This window comes from Crinia signifera, chromosome 11, assembly GCF_055691185.1.
Source record: "Crinia signifera chromosome 11, ASM5569118v1, whole genome shotgun sequence".
Classification (NCBI taxonomy): Eukaryota; Metazoa; Chordata; class Amphibia; order Anura; family Myobatrachidae; genus Crinia; species Crinia signifera.
This window is the reverse complement of record NC_139227.1, coordinates 28,384,222-28,402,564: the sequence shown is the minus strand read 5'-3', so window position 1 is coordinate 28,402,564 and position 18,343 is coordinate 28,384,222. Positions and strand designations below refer to the sequence as shown.

Genomic DNA, 18,343 nt, shown 5'->3' with positions numbered 1-18,343 from the left:
ATAAATTTTTGTTTGGTATTTTTAATATACTATTACTATACCAAAGATATATGTTCTCTATCTAGCAAGAATAATGTATTAATACATCTAATTGACTAACAATTGCTAAAGGAACTTCCAGCAGTATGTGAATTGAAACACCTAATTCCTGCATCCTCTTATATAAAATCTGCTGACCCTCGGCTGCTGTGCTGACTGACTGAGAACTCTATGACTGCTCCACCTGCCACAACCTTCACCAGTCAGCTGTTCCCATAACTCCTATGGCTGGCTGGCTGACTACTCTGCCCGCCCCCACATGGCTCTGATGGCTCCGCCACTACCTCTGCTTCTCGTCTTCAGCCGCCCATCACAGTGACATACAGTAAGGCGGTGTGACCTGCTCAGTGTGCAGGGTCTCAAACATCCGTGGGCTGTAGCAGGAATGTTATTCCTCCATTCAGATACACAGCAAACGCTGTGGGCCTATTTTGCGCTGCAGCTCCACCTGGCCCATTGTTAGTTTGGTCCTGTCTGTGTCCAATCAGCGTTTTGTAATGTTCACAATCTGTAGCTAGAGTGACCTATAACCAATCAGTGTTGGAATGTTCACATAATTAGCATGGCCTATATCCAATCATAGTGTTGGAGTATTCACATAGCTAAAGTGACCGATATCCAATCAAATTGTAGGAATGTTCACACAATTAGGCCATTAAATTCTTGGGAATGTTTACAATGTAAACAGTGCCATAGTGCTGCCGATATGGACGAGGTGAGGTGCGATAATCGAAATGCCTCCATACACTGCAAAGAAATATGGAGGCAATCTATATTCACTGTCTGGAGTGACATTCGGGCGCATCAAGCAGATCTGAGAACCAGCCCAAATGACCCAGATGGCATTTTAGGCATTTTCAGGCTTTGAATGAATACAGTTCAGGTCTATCCATTTCAGTGAGTGTTCTAAACAGTCATCGATCAGTGTGTAGCCACCTTCACCCCAACCAACGCAGGCTAATAGCTATTTCCAACAACAAAATATCTGAGAGATATTTCTAATTGAAGCAAATGTAATGGATCCTCGCTCATTCTTATATTTCAATCGTGCTTGCCTAGTCTGACATAATATCCAGAGTAGACCTGGATTCCTGGGGTCTCCCCCAGACTCCTGAGAGAGTGGGCCAGCGTCCTGCATGAGGCCAAGAGCAGTGGCTGGTTTCACATTGAATTGCGCCATTGTGGCCCCCCGATGCATGACATCGGTGAGGTCCTGAAGACCCATTTATTTTTAAAGTTGGTTAATATTATTTTAAAATTCAAAAACCTATTACAACCGGTATGGCTGCAAATAGTACAGAGGAATAAACGAAGTCGTATGTATAGTGCTCATGGAAAGATGGGAAAATGCCTGGACCATTTCTCTGTGTCGCAATGTCCCTTAATGTCTATTAAGTAATTCCCTAGCCGTGCTTTCATGTCTTCCCCAGTCCCCTGCTAGATAAAGTACCATATATGCACTAACACTGTGTAATTGCAATATTCTTGGTTTGTTCTTCTTCTGTCCTCAGAGGAGGCATCAATTAGCAATCACTTAATAAGCCCCTGTAGTGATTTCCCTTCAATTTGTCAGCCGGTTATTATTACCGGACACCACGGATGCCAGATCTGCTGAAAATACTTTTTCAGAAAGACAAAAACAGACAGACATTTAGGAAGGGCACCGACACTGGTTTTGTGGTACCAGATACTAAGTTATGATATGCTAGCTCAACACCCAATGGTCAACACCTATATATGGTCGACAGGGTCTAAAGGTCAACGCAAGCTTTAGGTCGACCTTTTTTACCCAAATGTCGACACAGTCGACATGGACACTAAAAAAGTGCACCGAATAGTGGCTGATTCAGGCCTGTTCTTTCGGGTCCAGATTTGGCCCCTTCCCTGGGGTCTGAGCGTGTGCGAATACGACACAATATGAAATGGAAACGCTATAGTGTGGTGTAATATAAACTGGGGCACCGTAACGTGGCATTTGAACTGTAGGACACTAATGTGGCACACTATGAACAGGGGGCACTGTAATGTGGCATAAAATGAACTGGGGACACTGTTATAATGTGAATTGAGCATACTGTGTAGCATAATGGGTACTGGTAGCCCTTTAATGTGACATCATGAAAACTGGGGAACTACGGTACAGTATGATAGTTTTGGCACTACTATGCGGCATAATAATACCTAAGGCACTACTATACGGCATAATATTACCTAAGGCACTACTATGCAGCATAATATTACCTAAGGCACTACTATGCTGCATATTATTACCTAAGGCACTACTATGCGGCATAATATTACCTAAGGCACTACTATGTGGCATAATATTACCTAAGGCACTACTATGTGGCATAATATTACCTAAGGCACTACTATGCGGCATAATATTACCTAAGGCACTACTATGGTTCAGAAACTAAAGTAGGGCACTAATATAGGGCCTAAAATAACTGCTGCGGAGAAGTGTCTCTCAAGAAGTATTGGGAAAGGGCCCCCTTCAATATGTTACACCAACCGTTATTTAGGATGCTTATTAATACAACATCTTGCATGTATCTGTTATTATTAATATAAATGCAGTATAGGTTGAGTATAATTATCCGAAATGCTCGGGACCACAAGCATTCTGCATAAGGGATTTTTCTGGATTTTTTTTTTTAAACATACTTACCTGTCCCCTGGTGGTGCCTCAATGGTCCCTCTGCATCCACTTTGTCCCCCAGCGTCCACGGCAGGCCTCCAGCATCTCCAGCGGTCCCAGGAGTGCATTGCGCGAGTTCCCAGGCACGCCGGTGACGTCACCGGCGAGCGCACACACTTGCACAATGCACTCCTGGGACCGCTGGAGGCGACGGAGAGGATGCTGAAGGCCTGCCGTGGATGCCGGGGGACTTGGTAAGTATAAAAAAAGGGTTAAGGGGGTAAAATAAAAAAATAAAAATAAAATTCGAATTATTCCATTATTTTGGAATAATTTGGATACGGGATGCCCGAATACGAGATACTCAACCTGTATATAAGGTTTGTTATTCATAAAAAGAGCTCAGTGTGAATGCCCATTATGTGGTCACATGCGCCTTGCTGTAAAATTGATCTTTCAGTCCTTCATTAAAGGACCCAATATGTCAGCTTATCCCCCTGTACACATTGTGTAGTTTGTACCCAGCTTTAGGATACACTGTACTAGTATGCCAGTATGCCATGATATGCCAGTTTTTGGACCGATCGCAGGTGTGTAATATATATATATATATGTATTCAGCAGCAAAAAAAAATAAGAAAACTTGGTACTTATGTAATATCTGGGCTCCCGTTTTTCTTATGAGACCGCGTCCCCTCGCGGGGCTCGCTACGCTCGCCACGCTTCGGGCACGGTGGCTCGCTGCGCTCGCCACACTATATAAAATCAACTCCATGCGTAGTTGGATAGTAGGGGTATGAAAAAATGGGGTGCATTTAACATGGGAGCCCAGATAATACATAAGTACCGAAAACTTTTTCTTAGTGGGTACAATGGGACTGCCTTGGGGCCCCCAAATCCACCGAGCCCCATTGCAGCTGCATCCACTGTCCCCTCTATAGTTACCCCACTGACCAGTGAGTGGGAAGTTAGATATTTGTCCATCTAAGCAGCATTGTAAATACAATTAGATTGCACACTGTATTCATTTAATGTTCCAAATTGTTTTAAAATATGGGAATGGAACACAGGGAACCTGCTTTTATGCTGTTTATTTAAAAATATATTTTCTGTAAAGTTTGTAAACCCCCCACATTAATACTAGTGAATGATTCATTCATAAAAGATTGCTTATTTGTAATACAAAGGTTTAGTTTTATGGTGTGTAAGTCGCACTTAAGAATACATTGAAATGCACTTAAGGCACGAAAAAAATTAGCATGATTTAATGGAACTGTATCTCTAGTGATAAGGTCATATATGCTGACTAAAGCTATTTAATCTGACGCCTCACTGGAACTGTGAACTACTTCGAGTGGTCCCAGATAGTTTTCTGAAAAAAAAAAACAGAACAGTTTTAATGTGCTTCCCATTGGCATATCTATAGGGGATGCAGGGTGTGAGTTGGGACTAAGGGGCCCTCACCCATATAATTATACTTACTATACCCCTCCGGAGTCCATCATTCTGAATATATACAGTAACACTTAGATGCTTAATCAATCTTCATTGATATTACCCATCCAGCAAATTGATACCCCTTTCACATCGCACCTAATTACTGGGATCATGCCGGTTTCTTGACGTTCAACCCCGTAATTGGTGCAATGTGAAAGGGGTATCCGGTTACAGCTAACCGGTAGCAACCAGGGTAAGAAGAAGGGTCCTTACCAGTCCGTTGTCGTGTTTGCTGTGCAGTGTGAATGGGTTAATCGGGTCGAGCGACCCGTTTCCCGTTCACACTATGGAGGAGGCAGCGCTTGGCGCAGCAACAGCTCTAAGCGCTGCCTCCTCCCCGGCCCCAATGATGCTCCGCCGCTCTGCCTCGCCCCCACATGACGTCAGCGAACCGGCAATATTGCCGGTTCGCTGATGTGATCTTAACAGCCCGCCCATGCAAGGTCGCAACGGGGCTGAAACGTTTCAAAGTCCCGGTGCGACCCTGCATTTGCGGTCTGAAAGCGGTATAAGATTCTGCAGTCACAGGATGCATGCACACACCCCAAGGGGTGATCCTGATTGACTCGCAATACTTTGAGTTTGTCCCCGCACCAAAGTTTTTGGGACTGCGCTTGCGTATTGTCTATTATATTATTGTCTTTAGGGCAGGCCATGGATGGACGGTGGCAGGAATGGGGCTTTCCCATGGGAGCGTTGGGAGTTCCCATCGGTACGTAGGTACGTAGGTGGGCCGATTGCTGCTGGGTCTGGGCGGTTGAGGTCACAGGACGTCAGCCATGTTTGTCCAGGTGCACGCAAATAAAAGTGAGGGCAGGAGAAATCATTCGATGGTGGTGACCATCGAATGATTTCTCCTGCAGTGGAGGCATGCTAGGGGATGTGCTCGGGGATTTAGCACGATGGCGTCTCAGGCGCTCAGTAAGCTAAGAGCTTTGCAGCTTACCAAGCAAATCAGAATCAGGTCTGGACCCCTTGCGCTGTATATTGATAGGGTAACCATCGATAGTTGATGGTTTGTAACCATTGTCAAAAAATCATTGCTAGACCATAACCTTGTGTGAGTAAAACAGAAGATACTGACATTTCTAACTTATAACTTCCTCCTATCAATGGTAGAACCACTGATGGAACTGGACATGTGCAGCAGGATGGCACATCGCGGACCGAGTAGACAGATTGTTGGGAGGGGCTATGAGCAACCCGGCGGTCTTGGTGCACATCGGCACCAATGACAAAGTTAGTGGTAGGTGAGATGTCCTCAAGAAAGAGTATAGGGAATTAGGAGGGGCTGGGAGCAACCCGGCGGTCTTGGTGCACATCGGCACCAATGACAAAGTTAGTGGTAGGTGGGATGTCCTCAAGAAAGAGTATAGAGAATTAGGTGAGAAATTAAAGGCGAGGACATCTAGGGTAATATTCTCGGAATTATTACCAGTGCCACGCGCTAGCCCAGGGAGGCAGAGGGAGATCAGGAAGGTAAACGTGTGGCTAAAGGACTGGTGTAGGAAGGAGGGATTTGTGTTCATGGAACACTGGGCGGTCTTCTCGTCAGGTGCCATCTTTTTTGCCAAGATGGATTGCACCTGAAAAAGGAGGGGGCTGCGGTGCTGGGGGGAAGGATGGTTAGAGGGTTGGAGGAGATTTTAAACTAGGCAACGGGGGGAAGGGGGTAGCTAGATACTATGGAACCTGTAGTGAGAATAGTAGGATTGGGGGTAAGGACCAATTTCAGGGTGGAGAAGGGGGGGAGAAAAAAAGAGTTACAGGCAATGTCCGGGGTACTAATAAGGTTACGGTGCTTCAGGAATGTTATGTAACAACTGTTATGCTAACTCGTTACAGCTCTTAGGTACAGATGATGTTAGAGTATGGGAAGGCGTGACTGACATAGGAAGAGGTTTCAAAACTGTAAATAGGTCGCGCAGTGGGCATGGTGTGGAGGGCTGTAGAGAGTCTATTGAGGGGGAGGTGGGTACGAGGAAGTTAGTAAGGAATACAAATAAGTCTAGGGGAAAAATTAAATATAATGTTAGGGACGCAACTAAAAATAAACAAACTAAAATGCCTACTGGCTAATGCAAGAAGCTAAGCAGGTAAAATCGGGGAACTAGAAACTGTGGTCACTAGGGGCGATTATGACATTATTGGTATTACAGAAACATGGTGTAATGAGTCACACAACTGGGCATTAAACATGGAGGGATATACACTCTTAAGAAAAGACAGGAAAAATAGAAGGGACGGGGGCATGTGCCTTTATGTAAAAAAGAACTTAACATCGGGTGAGAAAGAAATGAGCACAGGTACAGAGGAAGATAACACGGAGGCCGTGTGGGCAGAGATAACTGATAACAACAAAAAAGCTAATAATACAATTTTAATAGGGGTATGCTATAGACTGCCAAACGCGAACGATAGGGACGAGTCTACTCTTAAACCAAATCAATCGTCAGATCAGGGGCAGGTATTAATTATTGGGGATTTTAATTTACCAGACATTGATTGGAAAAAAACGAAACCTGTAAAACAGCAAAAAGCAGTGGGTTCCTAAGCTTACTCAAAGATCACTTCATCACACAAATGGTAGAAGCTCCAACTCGTAATGAGGCACTATTCGATTTAGTATTAAGAAATAACATATATTTAGTTTCAAATACCAAAGTAATTGAACATCTAGGGAACAGTGACCACAACGGGTGCCGGACGGGGTCCCGACAGTCGGGATCCCGACAGACATTTACCCGACGTCGGGATCCTGACTGTCAAAACACCGACAGCCAGGGTCCACGACCCCCATAGAGGGAGAATAGGTGCCGAGCGTAGCGAGCCACCGCGCCTGCAGCGAGCCCGCAAGGGGCTTAGTTGCGCTCACCATGCTGTCTGAGTCTGGACTGTCGGGATCCCGACGTCGGGCCAATGACTGTCGGGATCCCGACTGTCGGACCCCTGTACCACACCCGACCACAACATGGTTTCACTGGAAATCAACTTCTGTAAACTACAACATAAAGGACAGGCAAAAATACTATACTTCAGAAAAGCTAACTTCGAATTATTCAGGGAAGCCTAAATAAAATTGTGTGGGAAACTGTATTTGAGGGGGAAAATGCAGAGGAAATGTGGGATACACTTAAAAATATGCTTGAATCATTAACGGTACTTGTGTACTTTCACGGCTCCCATCGCATGCCATCGCATGCCATATGTAGTGGCATGCGATGGCATGCGATGCGATTTTCCTGTGTTTTTATGCATTTTTATAAAATCGCATGCGATCTGATGCGATGCAATGTCATTTTTCACAGAAATTATGGACATGAGTTGACATCATGTAAAATGCACCCCAAATGTCATTTTTCACACTGTACCACCCCCACTATCAAGGCCAACCCGAAGCGTGGCGAGCGCAGCGAGCCCGCGTGGGGCGGCGGTACGCGTCATACGACCTTTTCATACCCCCACTATCCACGTCGGCGTGGAGTTGAGAATAGAAAGTGTGGCGAGCGAAGCGAGCCCCGCGAGGGGACGCGGATACCTTCACAGGTATTCGTGCCCCCTCGCGGGCTTCACAGGTATCCGTGTCCCCTCGCGGGGCTCGCTGCGCTCGCCACACTTTCTATTCTCAACTCCACGCCGACGTGGATAGTGGGGGTATGAAAAGGTCGTAGGACGCGTACCGCCGCCAACACTTCGGGTTGGCGTTGATAGTGGGGGTGGTACAGTGTGAAAAATGACATTTGGGGTGCATTTTACATGATGTCAACTCATGTCCATAATTTCTGTGAAAAATGACATCGCATCGCATCAGATGGCATGCGATCTCATGCGATGCGATTTTTCGCTGTACGATGCACATCGTGGGAGCCGTGAAAGTACACAAGTACCTCATTAACTATTAAATACATACCAGAAGTCAATTAGGGTGAAATCAATTTTAAAAAAGCCATCATGGTTGGATAAAAAAGTTAGGACAGCAATCAACAAAAAACAAGAGCGTTTAAATTCTATAAAAAATAACATAAATGAGGAGGAGTTCAACAAAAGGGGTAATCAAAGTAGCTAAAAGGGAAAATTAAGAGCGCATAGCCACTGAAAGTAAAACCAACCCCAAGAAGTTTTTCAAGTACATATAGTAAGAAAATAATTAAAGAGAACATAGGCCCATTAACCAATATCAATGGTAAAAGTTTTACGGAAGATAAGGGAAAAGCAGAACTGTTATATGGGTTCTTCTCATCAGTGTCCACAAATGGGACGAACAAGCCGGATCTCATTATTGATTTCACGACTGAGGAAATAATATTGAGGCTCAGCAAAATCAAAACAGACAATTCACCAGGGCCAGATGGGTTACATCCTAGGGTACTAATGGAATTAAGGGAGGAATTAGCGACCCCTATATATCACATTTTTGATAATTCACTATCATCAGACTGGAGAATAGCAGAGGTAGTGCCAATATTCAAAAAAGGAAAAAGGGATGACCCAGCTAATTACAGACCTGTGAGCTTAACATCAATAGTGGGCAAAATATTTGAAGGATTTTTAAGGGATGGTATCCAAGAATATTTAGACCTTCATAGTTTACTCAGTAGTAACCAGCATGGGTTCGTGAAAAATCGTTCATGCCAAACAAATTTACTAGGGTTCTATGAGGAGGTTAGCAAAAACCTTGATAATTTTAAACGCTGTAGATGTGATCTTCCTAGATTTTGCTAAAGCTTTTGATACAGTACCACACAAGAGGTTGATAAATAAAATGGACGACCTGGGATTAGAGGCAAATATCTGTAGATGGGTAGGGAACTGGCTGTGTAATAGAGAACAAAGAGTGGTTGTGAACAGTGCCGTATCTTATATGATACCAGTACTAAGTGGAGTGCCACAGGGTTGGGTTCTAGAGTCCATTTTATTTTACATTTTAATTAACGATATTGTGATGGGGTTACTCAGCAATGTATCCATCTTTGCAGACGACACAAAATTGAGCAGTTATTAAATCAATAGAGGATGTCGCCACGCTTCAAAATGATCTTGACAATTTAGATGAGTGGGCAAAAAAGTGGAAGATGAGGTTCAATGTGGATAAATGCAAGGTTATGCACCTTGGGAGATATAACCTGTGTGCTAGTTATAACCTAAGCGGAGAGGCATTGGGTAATTCAGTACTTGAAAAGGATCTAGGAGTACAAATAGATAACAAACTGGGGTGTAGTGCTCAATGTCACATAGCAACAAAAAGGCCAAGAGAATTCTAGCATGTATAAAAAGGGGAATGGAAACTTGGGTCTCAAAAGTAATTGTGCCACTGTACAAAGCATTGGTTAGACCGCACCTCGAATATGGAGTACAATTCTGGGCCCCACACTATAAAAAGGACATCATAGAATTAGAAAAAGTCCAAAGGCGAGCAACAGAGCTTATTAGGGGAATGGAGAATTTAAGCTACGAGGAGAGATTGAGCACTTTGGGACTATTTACACTAGAGAAGAGACATTTAAGGGGGGACATGCTCAACATGTACAAATATCAGGGGCCAATATAAGGAACTGCCGAACACCCTTTTACTGATAGAAATGAATCTAGGACGCGGGGCATGAGTTTAGATTAGATGAAAAAAGATTTTGTTCCATTAAAAGAAAACATTTCTTTACGTCAGAGCAGTCAAACTTTGGAACTCTCTTCCTGGAGAAGTGGTGTCGGAAGACACTATAAATACGTTCAAATTAAGGTTGGATAAACATTTATTGGTTAAAAATATCCATGGGTGCAAATAAGAATCATAACCTGTCTTTAATCATTTCAGAACATACTACACAACAAGGGATAAGCTATTAAAACCTAGGTTGAACTAGATGGACGCAAGTCTTTATTCAGCCTTATCTACTATGTAACTATGACCTGTTCTGCGCAAGTCCTGAATAATTGCTCACAGTTTTACCCTTCATTCATTCTGTGACATTTGGGGGGGGGGGGGGGGTGAGGATATAGACAGAGAAATTTCTGCTAAACATGGGCGTGTTGAACCCACTGTCTCTCTATTGTCAGATGCAGACTTCCTGGACTAGCAGTGGAGTTACGACGGCCATACTGTGCAAGATTTGACTGGTGTAGGGCTTACAACAATTACGACCAATGGTTGCAAAGGTGATCCACTGCTGCATCTTCAGACGCAGCACTCGGAATGCAGAGTTTGTTAGGTGTTCCGTACCATATAAGAATCAGCCCCCCATACCATTTATTTTATGGTGTATTGCCTCTGTTATTAACAATTAAGCAGGACTTACATTTTTATATTACTTTAGCTTGTTAATTATGTTTTCTCCCAAAATTATGCAATATTTCTATATAAACTGGGAGTAAATGGGTCTTATAGTGGTGGCAGTGTACACACCCACAGGCTCTGGCCACACCCACACAACACTACCCACAAGTTACTGTCCGCACCCACAAAGTACTGATCACAGCTCCTCCCCTTCTAAGTATAGGACCTTGGACATTTTCAGCCCCTCAAACTGGCCAGGACTGTAGGTGCACTAGCTTGCAGTTACAGACTATAGCAGCTATTATTATACAATAATACCGGTTGTGGCCTCTCTCACTTTGATTATTCTAGGTATTCTCAGTTCCAGGCTTCCCATGTTACTTGAGTTAAGACAAACGCCTCTCTAAAGGAACAGTGATATTCCCTTAATGCATTCCCGGTATATAACTACAGGTCAGCTGTATGGTGCTTAAAACAAATTTCAATTAAATTCCATCTCTGCTGACTGACAGTGCTGCGCAAATCATGAACCTTGCTACAAGAATATGCTTCCAATACAGCAATTAAGCCATGGAAATATATTACCATGGACTCTGATGCCGTATAATTAGCGGATCAGTGCTGTATATGACTCGTCTGTTCAATGCCCCATATGACTTGTTTTAATTTACTTTTTCCCTTTAACCCCAAGTCTGTTGTGCAGTGAATACTCCATGCGTCTGAGGGTTACTATATCCGTGCATAATTATCTTTAATTGGTTATGCTGTTCCTATTAGCACAGCTTCTAATTAACTCCAGAGCCAGACGTAATAGATGAGTCCAGTACTGATCTCTGTACAAAGAGCCCAAGTGTTTTCCTGACCTGTGGCATCTGTAGTTAGCAGTGAATATACACAGCGGGCCTGGGGTAGGAGCAGACAGTAGGAACACAAATATTGATGGTCAGCGCTATACTGTGAGCTAACGGAATAGTGTATTTTATTTCACATATGATGTTCCTTTGTTTCCTGGTTTCAATACTTCATTTTTCAGACTCCGACGGACACATAGAAAGAATAAAATGAAAAGAGAATAATATAGTGTAGTATGTCCAATACGTAATAAAAATATATGGGAAATCCTATGGGGTCCTCTTTATGGTGCGTGGTATTGCTGCTTGTTATAAGGAACATCTCATGCATTAATCAGGGATAGCGGATACACGTTTGCTTACATAAAGGAGCTTTTCCCCCCAATACATAAAGGTTTCTTTTCTCATCTAGAGTGCATTTCAGACATATGAGATGACACGGGAAACAGAAGTGAATGCTCACTTGTATGCTTACATATACATATGCAGTCACATTCTCATCAAGGTTTCTTTGAACGGAGTATCCCAAACATGGAGATCCCAAAAAATTAATAAATATATATAATAAAATGACATCAAATAAAAGACTGGTGCCAGATGTATATTGACGGGTTGGGATCATTTGGTCTACAGCATGATGGTCGACAGTCATTAGGTTGACACCATTAGATCGACATGGGTCTAGGTTGACATGGTTCTAGGTCAAAAGGTCATTAGTTCGACAGGTCGTTAGTTCAACAGGTCATTAGTTCGACAATGTCTAGGTCGACAGTCAAAAGGTCGACATGCGGTTTTTCACTGTTTTTTTTTACCTGAATGTCAACACAGTCGACATGGACACAGTTTAAAGTGCACCGCATCCCCTCGCATCGTTCGCTGCATTTGCAATGCGTCGGGCACAGTGCCACGCTGCGCTCGGTACACTATTTTATTCTCCCACCACGCCCTAGTGGATGGTAGGGCATGAAATACCGCCTGTCGGCACATGTCGGCTAAAAAAACAGTGAAAAACCCCATGTCGAACTTATGGCCTGTCGAACTAATGACCTGTCAAACTAATGACCTTTCGACCTAGAACCATGTCGACCTTTTCCCATGTTGACCTAGACTCATGTCGACCTTTCCCATGTCGACCTAATGGTGTTGACCATCATGCTGTAGACCAAATTACCGCATCCCATATTGACAATAACAGACTGAGGGAATGTAGGAACTCACCTCAGATAAGTAGATGTGTCTAGGCTCCCAGTATTAAAAAATGATACAATAAAAATAGGCACTGCACCTGTAGCACTGACCTTTCTAGTGGTCCTGGGCCTGCCAGAGGCATAGCCGCGCCCCCAAAATAATGTGACTCTGCCTTCATGGAGTAGCCCTTTCAATGGGACACACTATTCTCTTGTACACTTGGCCAAGCCCCCCTCATATTGGGACTTCAATTAGGTTTCCTGAGAGCAGACATGGTGGTGGTGGTTGGTGGGTATGATTTTACGATGGTGTATACAGGGCCACATAGACATTCTTGCTAAGGGCCCTAGACATTTATACAATACAGTGAAGCCTCATTGAACCATGTGCATTCCATTTGTTAAAGGAATCTAATCTCTGCCAATGTATTTGCTTAAAAAGTAAGCAAAACAGAGTCCCTGTATCATCTGCCCTGGAAAAGCTGTATCTTTTATGCTGCTTCCCACTGCAGACCAGTTTAAAGTACTGGTAATCCTAAATGGTATTTAAAACGGTATTAGCATTCCCACTGCAGCAGATTACCGTTTTAAATACCATTTAAGTACTTCCCATTGCAGTGAACCGTGTAAAATGTAGAGTGCCTACCCCCCCCCAGTGTAAAGAGTGCCTAATCCCCCCCCCCCAAGTGTAAAGAGTGCCTATCCCCCCCCCCCCCATACCTCCACCTCCCCTCCCCTTGTACTTACCTGCACGGGGATGCAGGGCAGTGGGGAGGCAGCGGGGGTCCATGCAGGGTACAGGCAGTCCCAGTGCCTGATGAGAACTAGTAGTTCTCACTTTGCGCATATGTAATGAGTGCACGTGCATAATAATGAGCCACTCATTACATATGCGCATATGTAATGAGCGGCTCATTATTATGCACGTGCACTCATTACACATGCACAAAGTGAGAACTACTATGTGCATGCAATGCGATGCGATACGATGTAAAGCTAGTACAAAAAGTATGTGCATCACATACTTTTTGTACTGTACGATGAGATGCGCGGGAGCGCGCATCTCATAGTACAGAACGGACGGCGCAGCACGGAGCGTGTATGGGCTCCTTAACTTGTGCAGAGAGAATTAGATTTGGGTGGGGTTTTACTTCAAAGTGACATCTATATTGCAGTGTAAAAATAAAGCAGTCAATATTTTCCCTGCACAGAAACAAAATAACTCACACAAATCTAATTCTATCTGCACATTTTACATTTGCCCCCCTACAGTGCACATGGTTTTGTCCATCTAAGAAGGATTTTGTCAGAAAGAGTGAACTAGAATAAGGTCCTATGCCACAAACCGTCATGGTCATTACACATTATGCCATATGCTTGCCCATTACACCACATACAATTATGCCCATTACACATTATGCCACACGCCGTAATGCCCATTACACAACATGCGATTATGCCCATTATACAATATGCCACATGCCGTAATGCCCACTACGCATTATGGGACACTCCGTAATGCACAGCCATGCTTAAAGTGGTCCTGAAGAGGTGGTGGGACAGGGGTGTGGTCAAACAATAGTCAGCCCCCCATATAAATTACACCACATGTATAGCCCCTAATTCATATTACTACACAAAGTAGTGACCCATATTCACTATATATCACACAGTATTGCCCCTTACACAAAATGCCTACAGTTGCAATGCCAGTTATACACAAAAATGCCCACAGTAGCAGTCCTGCTTATACTAATAACGCCCATATTAGAAGCTGTGATATTAGGTAATAAACAAAATGTATTTATTTAAATAAAAAAATATAAATATAATATAAATGAAACTAGCCAAATGAACAACAAACAAAAAGGAGAAAGGTTGGGCAATGGATGGGAGCAAGGAGGCATGGGGGCGGGGCAGAATGAGAGAGGCTGGAGTACTAGGAGGGGGATATGGGGGTGGGGCAGAATTAGAGAGGACTGGAGTACTAGGAGGGGGATATGGGGGTGGGGCAGAATGAGAGAGGACTGGTGTACTAGGAGGGGGATATGGGAGCGGGGCAGAATGAGAGAGGACTGGAGTACTAGGAGGGGGATATGGGGGCGGGGCAGAATGAGAAAGGACTGGAGTACTAGGAGGGGGATATGGGAGCAGGGCAGAATGAGAGAGGACTGGAGTACTAGGAGGGGAATATGGGAGCAGGGCAGAATGAGAGAGGACTGGAGTACTAGGAGGGGGATTATGGGGGCGGGGCAGAATGAGGGAGGCTGGAGTACTAGGAGGGGATATGGGCACGGGGCAGAATGAGAGAGGACTGGAGTACAAGGAGGGGGATATGGGGGTGGGGAAGAATGAGAGAGGCTGGAGTACTAGGAGGGGATATGGGCATGGGACAGAATGAGAGAGGCTGGAGTACTAGGAGGGGGATTATGGGGGCGGGGCAGAATGAGGGAGGCTGGAGTACTAGGAGGGGATATGGGCACGGGGCAGAATGAGAGAGGACTGGAGTACAAGGAGGGGGATATGGAGGCGGGGCAGAATGAGAGAGGCTGGAGTACTAGGAGGGGATATGGGCATGGGGCAGAATGAGAGAGGCTGGAGTACTAGGAGGGGATATGGGCATGGGGCAGAATGAGAGAGGACTGGAGTACTAGTAGAGGATATGGGCACGGGGCAGAATGAGAGAGGACTGGAGTACTAGGAGGGGGACATGGGGGCAGGGCAGAATGAGAGAGGACTGGAGTACTAGGAGGGGATATGGGCACGGGGCAGAATGAGAGAGGACTGGAGTACTAGGAGGGGGATATGGGGGCGGGGCAGAATGAGAGAGGACTGGAGTACTAGGAGGGGGATATGGGGATGGGACAGAATGAGAGAGGACTGGAGTACTAGGAGGGGGATATGGGGGCGGGGCAGAATGAGAGAGGACTGGAGTTCTAGGTGGGGGATTAGGGGGCAGGGCAGAATGAGAGATGACTGGAGTACTAGGTGGGGAATATGGGGGCGGGGCATAATGAGAGAGGACTGGAGTACTAGGAGGGGGATATGGGGGCGGGGCAGAATGAGAGAGAACTGGAGTACTAGGAGGGGGGATATGGGAGCGGTTCAGAATGAGAGAGGACTGGAGTACTAGGAGGGGGATATGGGGGCGGGGCAGAATGAGAGATGACTGGAATACTAGGAGGGGAATATGGGAGCAGGGCAGAATGAGAGAGGACTGGAGTACTAGGAGGGGGATATGGGAGCAGGGTAGAATGAGAGAGGACTGGAGTACTAGGAGGGGGATTATGGGGGCGGGGCAGAATGAGGGAGGCTGGAGTACTAGGAGGGGGATTATGGGGGCAGGGCAGAATGAGAGATGACTGGAGTACTAGGAGGGGGATATGGGGGCGGGGCATAATGAGAGAGGACTGGAGTACTAGGAGGGGGATATGGGGGCGGGGCAGAATGAGAGAGAACTGGAGTACTAGGAGGGGGGATATGGGAGCGGGGCAGAATGAGAGGACTGGAGTACTAGGAGGGGGATATGGGGGCGGGGCAGAATGAGAGATGACTGGAATACTAGGAGGGGAATATGGGAGCATGGCAGAATGAGAGAGGACTGGAGTACTAGGAGGGGGATATGGGAGCAGGGTAGAATGAGAGAGGACTGGAGTACTAGGAGGGGGATTATGGGGGCGGGGCAGAATGAGGGAGGCTGGAGTACTAGGAGGGGGATTATGGGGGCAGGGCAGAATGAGAGATGACTGGAGTACTAGGAGGGGGATATGGGAGCGGGGCAGAATGAGAGAGGACTGGAGTACTAGGAGGGGATATGGGGGCGGGGCAGAATGAGAGATGACTGGAGTACTAGGAGTGAAATATGGGAGCAGGGCAGAATGAGAGAGGACTGGAGTACTAGGAGGGTTATATGGGGGCAGGGCAGAATGAGAGAGGCTGGAGTACTAGGAGGGGATATGGGCATGGGGCAGAATGAGAGAGGCTGGAGCACTAGGAGGGGATATGGGCACGGGGCAGAATGAGAGAGGACTGGAGTACTAGGAGGGGGATATGGGGGCGGGGCAGAATGAGAGAGGCTGGAGTACTAGGAGGGGGATATGGGGGCGGGGCAGAATGAGAGAGGACTGGAGTACTAGGGGGGGATATGGGCGCTGGGGCAGAATGAGAGAGGCTGGAGTACTTAGAGGGGGATATGGGGGCGGGGCAGAATGAGAGAGGACTGGAGTAATAGGAGGGGGATATGGGGGCGGGACAGAATGAGAGAGGACTGGAGTACTAGGAGGGGGATATGGGGGCGGGACAGAATGAGAGATGCTTGAGTACTAGGGGGGGATATGGGCACAGGGCAGAAGGAGAGAGGACGGGAGTACTAGGAGGGGGATATAATCCAGAGCGTATTAAATAGTAATTTTAAAAAGGAGGGGTGGGGGCACATGCCTGGGTGCGCCCGCCCCCGCACCTTAAATTCCCCCATGCGTAGTACCATCCAGTATATACTGTATTCTTTCAGCTTTATTTGTGCTTGTTTGTTGCTATCAGTATTTGATTACATACTGTATCTATTGCATTACATGAATGATGCATACATTGGATAGTTTATCTGTGTTTAGACTAGTAAAATAGGAAGTATATACAGATGGAGCCGGGCTCCCTCTTGCTGGCGAATCGCCAGACTGTCACCGCTGGCGATCCATCTGACTGAGACGTGCGTGCGTCTCACGCGCATGCGCGTATCAGTTTCTTTGCGGCGGGGCGACGGGAACCTGTCCATCTCCGTTTCAGGGAGACGGACAGGGTTAGGGGGGGACCCTGGGTGACCGCCTACAGGCCGGCAGAGACCCGGGGGAAGCCGTCGGAGGAAGCCGGGGGAATCTCGTGCGCGCGCGTCCCCTTTCGCAGATACAGATGGCGGGGGATGGCGGCTGGCGTCGCCATCGCCATCCCCTGCAAAGACAAGCCCGGCTCCATCTGTAATTAGCAACAAGAAGCTGGGGTGTTCCTAGCTAAAAGCATGGCATGGGTGGATTGGGGGGGAGGGGGTGGTATCACCTTCCTAACATTGGGCCTTATTCAGATCTGAGCTCAGTACAAATTTGTTTAGAAAATGGGCAAAACCATGTGCACTGCAGGTGGGGCAGATATAACATGTATAGAGAGAGTTAGATTTGGGTGAGCTATTTTGTTTCTGTGCAGAGTAAATACTGGCTGCATTATTTTTACACTGCAATTTAGATTTCAGTTTCAACACACCCCACCCAAATCTAACTATCTCTGCACATGTTACATCTGCCCCACCTGCAGTGCTCATGGTTTTGCCCATTTTCCAAACACATTTGTACTGAGCTCAGATCTGAATAAGGCCCATTGTGTAGCTGTGATCACTATACCCTGTTGTTTGTATTCTCTGTATGGCAGCTTTACCAGTTTCAAAGATCTTACATTAATTACAGTATGCTGTCTGCCGCAGTCTAGATTTATTGAGTACTAAGCTGTGGATGAACCTGGGCTCTGAGACCCCCTGGGCAGTGGCTGTGAGTCATAATCGTTAAACTGCCAGCCCACTAAAAGATAAGTCTCGAATCGCCCCTGAAGCATGATAGCATAGGGTGGCAGGGGGCACCGAACCTCACCTGTCTGTCAAATGTCAGAAAACTCCCATAACCCTCTCTGTTTGAGTTTTTAGGTACTTGTGAGTTATCCAGGCTGCCGATTTTGTCCTTAAGTTTAGTTAACTTAAGGACACCCGACCGACGCGATGCCCGCGATTTAGCCCCAAATCGGGGCATCGCGTCGGTCGTGGCCGTTATAAGGGGCCGCGACGCGATGCCCGCGATTTCCCATAGACAGTAATGTTAAAAGA

At 45.9% G+C, this 18,343-nt stretch overlaps 1 protein-coding gene across 4 annotated transcripts in view; it reads right to left on the bottom strand.

Annotated features, from left to right (window-relative positions):
* LOC146046400 (serine/threonine-protein kinase Nek11-like) overlaps positions 1-18,343 on the bottom strand; it is a 243,622-nt gene that overhangs the window by 43,532 nt on the left and 181,747 nt on the right. The window lies entirely within an intron of this gene.